The 7,675-nt window shown below is 35.4% G+C and overlaps 1 long non-coding RNA gene across 1 annotated transcript in view; it reads left to right on the plus strand.

The window, feature by feature from the left end:
• The window catches only part of LOC106504597 (uncharacterized), a 30,485-nt gene extending 23,382 nt beyond the window's left edge, over positions 1-7,103 (plus strand). The window contains exon 3 of the long non-coding RNA XR_002346583.2: positions 6,987-7,103. This is a non-coding gene — a long non-coding RNA (uncharacterized LOC106504597). The remainder of the gene's footprint in view (positions 1-6,986) is intronic.
• The last annotated feature ends 572 nt before the right edge of the window (positions 7,104-7,675 follow it).

The raw sequence follows: 7,675 nt of genomic DNA on the forward strand, positions 1-7,675 counted from the left end.
TGTTGAGTTCCCTCTAAGTCCCTCTAAGTTCCTGCAGGTGAGATTTTTGAAACCTGGCCTCTGTCATCTCTCTAATTTCCTGCCTTTAGGTGTACTAAAACACACATTATTTTCCAAGTATACCATGTGTTTTCTCATTTTATTTTATAAAATGCATTTTTCCCTGGAGTTCCATTGTGGCTCAGTGGTAGTGAACCCGACTAGTATCCATGAGGATGTGGGTTCAATCCCTGGTCTCGCTCAGTGGGTTAAGGATCCAGTGTTGCCATGAGCTGTGGTGTAGGTTGAAAATGAGGCTCCCATCCTGCATTGCTGTGGCTGTGGCTTAGGCTAGCAGCTGTGGCTTTGGCCTGTTCCTTAGCCTGGCAACTTCCATACACCACAGGTTCAGTCTAAAAAGCAAAAAAAACAAGAAAAAAAAGAAAGAAAGAAATGCAGTTTTCCCTTATATATTCTCCTTCATACTTAATTCTCCTCCTGACTCTTATTCATTCTTCAGTTTACATGTCATTTCTTTTTTCCGCCGTAAAGCTGGAATAAATATTCCTTTATTGTGCTCTATGGCCTTTAATATAGGTTGCAAAAGTATTTGTTAAATAGATAGCGAGTTCACTGCTTCAATATTTTGAAAAATTAATATTTTAAATACATCTTAAGAGAGTCATTGAATCAAAGAGAGTCTAAATAAAAAGCAAAGACAATCTTCATCCAACACATATGTAACCAACCAACCCTTTATCCAGGAATCCCATTTCTAGGAAATTTTCTTTTTTTTTTTTTTTTTTGTCTTTTTTTTGCTATTTCTTTGGGCCACTCCTGCGGCATATGGAGGTTCCCAGGCTAGGGGTCGAATTGGAGCTGTAGCCACCAGCCTACGCCAGAGCCACAGCAACGCAAGATCCGAGCCACGTCTGCAACCTACACCACAGCTCATGGCAATGCCAGATCCTCAGCGGTTAACACCCACTGAGCAAGGGCAGGGATCCAACCCGCAACCTCATGGTTCCTAGTCGGATTCGTTAACCACTGCACCACGACGGGAACTCCTCTCTAGGAAATTTTCTTAAGAAAATAATCTTAAATTCAGAAAACAAATTTTGACAAGAAGAAATTAATGGTAGTACTATTTATAACCATAAAACTTTTAAACAATGCAAATTTTCAAATATAGAAGTAAGGATGTGTTGTGGGTGAGATTTTAATTGTCTATTAAAATTGTTGTTAGAAGAGTCTACCATGACAATGAGTATGCTCATACTGTAGTGTTAAATGAAGAAACTGGAATATAAATTACTTATAGCACCTAGTAAAAATTTAAATGCTAGAGAAACCCAAATAACCACAAACTTGGAATAAGAAACAATGGGGGAAAAAACTGATACAAAAATGTCTTGAGTAGTAGAACTATGCATAATTTTTCTTTATTTTACATTCTTTAATATGTTTTAAAATACAATAGGCTGACATTAAAAATTAACTTCATTGAAATACAATTACTTTACAAAGAAAACTCGTATATTCACAACTTCCCGAAAATATATAAAAAAGTCCCTACATACTATACACAACAAACTAGCGGTTAACACCTCACTGAATTTTAAAAAGCATAAATTAATAGTTTAAAATTTAATGATTTTATTTTTGTTCCCAGCAAGGCTTGTGTATTTCATGCGCAGCTCAACTGGCAATAGATATAAAAGTAACATACTTCAGGAATATGCCATAATTTGCTTGCAGTGGACATCTTTTTTTTTTTTTTTCCCCTGCCTGACATATCTCCATGCTGTTTGGAGATGGCATCTTGATTTCCTTCAAGGACCACTTAGGCTGTCTTTGCAGTCTCTGGGCTTTGAGTAGGGATGGGCATAGGACTTGGGTCAGTCAGTCTTTTTATTCCATTCTCAGAAATAGGAACTGAGGTAGAGATGGGAAGAAAGCTTAGAGTTTACAGTTCTTAGAGTTTGACTGAAACTTCCAGGAAAGGGATGCACATTTTCCTAGGAATCAGCAATAGTAAGAGCTGTGAAGACTAGAGCTGCAGGGGCTCTGCCTTTGCCAACATGTGGAGAAAGCCTTTTGGAGAAGGTCTCTGTCAACAGAGAGCAGAGCAGAGAGATGGAGAAATGGATGGCTAGGGTGAGAGTGAGACATACAGAGAGAGAGAGAGAGACATGAGTGATCAAGAGAATTCCGGTTATTGTATTCAAGTTCTTGGATCCATTTGTATCTGAAAATAACTCGAGACACTACATTTTCTGGTTTTGTTTTGGCTATTTTGAGTTATATTTCTATCACGTGCAATCTGAAGAAAGCTGATTCTTCACATTATTCAAATGCTTCACAGATTGGTTCCTCTTCTACCCATAAACATAGCCATCCGCAGAGAGAGCCAAAGAAAAAGGAAAGTGTGAATGTTCCAACTGGGAAAAACATCTAAAGAGCCAGCCCATTCCGTTAAAGTCCTTGTCCCGTGTTGCTGTATCATTGACGTCTCTGATCATATCTGACAGCTTCACAGTCACCAACTTTGCTTACAGGTGCAAATATGTAAAACACTTTAGATTTTGACATTCCTTAAGTAGTACATCTGACTACATTCTTAACTTTGTGCAGAATATTTTCTTTTATTCATAAAATATTTATATTTTATGCTATCAGTAGTTTTCTAAATGTTCTTTTCAAAGAGTGTTTCCTTGTGCATAATTGTATAATTCTAATATTATTTTACTGAACTTGTATTAAAATATTTATTTTATCATCTTTTAAACAGATTCTTATTTTCATGTCTTAGCGCCCCTCCACTCATGGTTCTTTGTTATATTTTATCTTGAAATGTTTACATCAAAAATTATTTTTATTACCTTAAATGGAGACTAAGTGAACAAAAAACCTTTTTTTTTATGAAATAACAGTTTTCCATATTTACTACCAGAATTAAATCTGAACTTTCAGAGCTGAAGATCTGAGGATATTTATGCATAAAATTAAGCATGTGATTTTAGGCTTGTAGGTGATGAAAAGTGAATAAACACCCACAATCTCCCAGCAAGTAAGAAGCTGCTAAGAATTTAATCTGTGTTTTTCTTTCAACTGTTTTTTCCATGAGATTATTCAATTAGTTCCTTAAGTAATAAATGACTACTCAGTGAAATGCCAAATGCCAGATAATTTTCCTGCAGAATTTCAACCAAAAAAAAAAAGCTTTCCTCTGGGACAATAGTTGGAAGGTACTATGGATGCAGCACCTGGGGTGAACAAAGGTAATGGAGTTTATAATAATTAATTCACAGCAGCTATTCTCTAGCGATCAAAGATTGAATCATATGCAAGTGTGGTTTTAATTTCCTCTTTTAAATGAAGAACAAGCAAAACTATAAATCACATATACAATTCTGCCATAAATCTCATTTGTTCCATTGCTTGCTGACAGTCTGAAAGAAATATTTTATTCTTTGCATTCCTTGTTCATATCAGGTTCATTATATTTTATTCGTTCCAGTGATAAGTAAGCACAGGACATGCAAACTCTGAAGTCGTTAGCCGTGGTTTCTCTGCTGCCCCTTAAGACTGACAGTGACAGGAAATCAGACATGCAAGCAATATTGTCTTGTCTCTACATATTGTAGTTTACATTCTGAAGGAGACTAGATACACACACCACTACACTTGAGGGGCATCTTACATAAAAATTCTGGGTTGCATGGAAAAAGCAGTCTCCAGTAACCTCCAGTTCGGGAAGACATTTTTTCTTCAATTTTGAAAACCCCAAACTTTTCTCAATTCTTTTCAACAGGTCTTTGAAACTTCTTATACCCAACAAGAGGATTCACTGACAAAAAAGCTAAAACACATGAAAATACCCTAAACTCTAATTTTTTTAAATCTTCTAGAAACCAAGATTTTCTGTAAGGTCTCAGATGCTTCAGATACCAAGAGAGAGTAAGGATTTTGAGCCAAATTTGTAAGATGTTTTCTTTTCTCTCCCAGTCCTGTTCTTTCTTTGAAGTTTTGCAGACTTATACATAATTTTCCCTTTGTTTATACTTTCATATATTTGATATATTTTTGTGGATACACAGCTTTTTCTATGGAAATAGCTCTGCTTCATATAATAACCTAATGGCAAATAAAACATGATTTTCCCTTTCTCTCCAAAATAATGGTTTTGCCCCAGAATTAGAAGTACAACTGTTCCAGGAATAATGAAAAATTTATGCAAGATGTTTTTGGCCTTTTATATCTAGACCAGATTAACAGAGAAAAGTATTATAATTTTGATCATAATGCAGTGCAAATTTGTGTTGGTTAATCCAAAATTTGAAAGTAAGATATGACTCATCTTGAACATGTAAAGATATAAATTTTTGTATTATATACTCAAACATCATAGCTCATTATTTTGTAAGCATAGAAACAACTTTCAGAAAAGGAGTCATGGATTGCAACTCTAATCTCAGTATTTTTGCTATGTCGTATTGTGTAAATCATCTGATTTATTAACTTCTTCGGCTTTCCCTCAGGGAAAACAGTATTTTCTCCCCACTTACTCTTAAAGAAAATGTTGAACGCTGTGGACCTTTGCTAAGATAATATAATTTATTTGAAAGAGCACCAAACTGAGAATAGAAGTGCCTAGGTCAAATTATTTAAATTTATCTTCTTACTGGGGATAAATTCCTCAATATATAGTCGCATCTCTGAGTTTCTATTTCCTAAACTATAAAATGAGAAATTTTAAGAAGTGAAAATCTAAATTCCTTCCAAATTAAAATAAACTGTGATAAGAGCTTTGGCTTTCTTTTCTCCTTTAATGAGAAGCAAGCCAAGACAATTTTGAGATGAACAAATGTACATGTAGGGTGAAACATAAAATTGTGTAACATAAAATACTTGTCAAGCAATTTTCTTGGCAACACACACACATACAAATAGCTTGTGTAATCTTCATAATGTTCTTCCTTGTTAGGTAACATTATTATCTGCACTATACAGATGAGGAAACCAAATCACAGATAATCAAACAGAATAGCTTGATCAAAGGCTTACAGCCAATTTAGTGTCAGCATCCAGCTTGAAACACATGGGCAATTTGGCTACATACTTTATGTTTTTAAACTCTGAGCTGTGATGTTAGATTTTCTCACTGAAATGTGGCAGTCCAGGATCTTTATAAACTTAGTAAGTCCTTGTATTGTTCAGAGATATCTAAGACTACCTCTGGCTATGAGCACAACTTCTTTAGTGATATCTTGCCTTCAAAGCATAATCCCAGAAGTCTCTTCTCATATACCTTCTGTACAAAGAAATAGCTTGCTCCTAATGACAGATCCACATGTTGGAGAGTTATCTGTGTGTTTTGGTTTGTTGCAGCTAATTCATTTTAGTCATGGGAAATGGTCTCTCTGATATTTGCTGCAGTCTAATTTCCTGAATAATATGTCCTTTCCTTCCTTGTGTCCTCTTTGAAAGGCTTTCCTGAGGTTTCCTGTGGTATTGTAATTCCCATGGATTTGCAAAGTGGTTTTGTGATGTTAAAGCCTTGAGGCAGAGTAAGAAAATGTTAACCACTTACTTCCCTCATTGGAAGAAGGCAAGATTTAGATGATGATACCAATAATAAAAATAATAAAGAAAGGGAGGATTTTTAAAAATCTGTACACAATACAGAGTTGAAGCATTCATTGACATTTTGTCAAGTTTACTCTAGTAGCAGTATAATGCATTGTAGGGGCCAGTACTTGAGTTAGGAAGACCAAAATGCGGAATAAAGCCGTAACCCGGATGACAAATAGTAGTGAATTGAATGGAAGCAAAAGCTATAGAAATGAAAACGAACAAAAACAACAGGAGTGAATTTGAGGAATATTAAAGAGATAAACTTGCCAGAGCATTGCAATTGGTTATGTTTGAGGAGATGAGGGAAAATAAATTGTCAAAGTGATATCTACCTTTTAAACTCCAGAATTAGAAGAATGGTGGAGCAAATTACTTCACCTCTCTGAGCTTCCGCGTATTCCTATGTGAAGTAGAAATGCATACATGGTGAGCATTTTGGAGCATCCCAAAGAAAGGATACTTAAGCACCCAGACCAGAGGCAGAAGTAGGTAATACTTACTGAGGAGGAAATATTATTATTTAATACATTTAACTTACTGAAAAATAAATGATTAGTCTAGCATGTAAAAACTGTGAGAAGTCTTCATAAAATAGGTGACAATATGAACAAAATGCGCAAGGATGAATGAGCATGGCCAACTTGTTTTCTTTTTTTGAATTGAAACAGCCAGAACCTGAATAGTCAGAAGTAATTTTGTTGTTGTTATTGGCTATGACCACAGCATACAGAAGTTCCTGGGCCAGGGATCGAACCTGCACCACAGTAAGGACCAGAACCACAGCAGGGACAATGCCTTAACCCACTGCATGACAAGGAAACTCTAGAAGTTATTTTAATTTATGTCTCATTCTTGGAAAAATAGACAAATGATGACTAAACATATTTCTCATAAGAAATAAGAATCTGGAAAAATGTCATGTCTTACCCAACACAAGACCATGCTTATATCATCAAAGGAGGCAAGAGGATCTCACACTAGGTATGCTCCTGGAAAGACCTTCAATACCCGCAATTTAACCATCATTGTCTGGATGTGGTGCATCAAGACTACTCTCATTATCCACTCTGTGTTTGCAAGCTGGAATGCAAATGTACCACAAGGTGACAGTAGAAGGTACTTGTTGACAATGGCACAGCCATCTCCAAACAGAGTTCTCTAAACAGCTTTATTGAAAAGCGTTGGCATGCCAACTGCTCACTCACTCAGTTCTATCCCTCGAAAAAGAAGCAAAGTTCTATCATGTAAAATTACTGAGTGGTAAGTTTTTTGTTGCTGTTGTTGTTACAGTAGCTAGTTTTATTCTAATACATTATGCATTTTACTAATTTATTTATCTCCCTCTCTCACCATGCTGTCCCTGTCTTTAGATCTCCATAAGAGTCTGGACCCTTGATGGAAACCCTGAGCAGCTCCAACAAAGCCAGAAATCAGCTACTTCCCCACATTTTTCTACATGAGAAAGATGTACTCCTCTTTGTTTACTATTACTTTGATTTTTCTGTTACTTGAAGACTAGAACACTCCCAGCTGATATACCATTAGTGAAGATAGCTGAAAAAAATTCAGTCTCAAATGTGGAATTCTGTATGACAATTCTTGGTTATGTCAAGCAAAAATGAGCTTATTTTATAATGAATTGAGCAAGAACCAGGTCTCTTTAAACAAAAAGAAAAATTTCAAGAGGATCACTGCTTTTGTAGGAAATACAGCTTTATCATCAAAATGCCTCTCATATTTGTATCTTTTTTTGTATCAAGATAACTTGAAAGTCTAAATTAAAAATAAATTAATAAAAGCTGGCATTGTATGTGACAGTTCATTACAAAAAAATGTTCTGTCATTTCTTTGGGCGTGATAGGAATTTTGCTTACACGGTCTTTCTTTTTTTTGCAACAGCTGAGATATTGGCCAAATAAAATAAAGCATGTGTTTAACATATGCAACACAAACATTTCATGTGGACTTGTATCTTTGACAGGGTTAGATTAAGACTGGGATGGCAATTTAAATGCTTATCAGTGCACATTTAGAAAATTACTTTGAAAAACTAGATTCC

Source organism: Sus scrofa, chromosome 8 (assembly GCF_054392235.1).
Source record: "Sus scrofa isolate SSC_HxYL_T2T_F1_AM1 chromosome 8, Sscrofa_HxYL_maternal_Yorkshire_Landrace_v2.0, whole genome shotgun sequence".
Lineage (NCBI taxonomy): Eukaryota > Metazoa > Chordata > Mammalia > Artiodactyla > Suidae > Sus > Sus scrofa.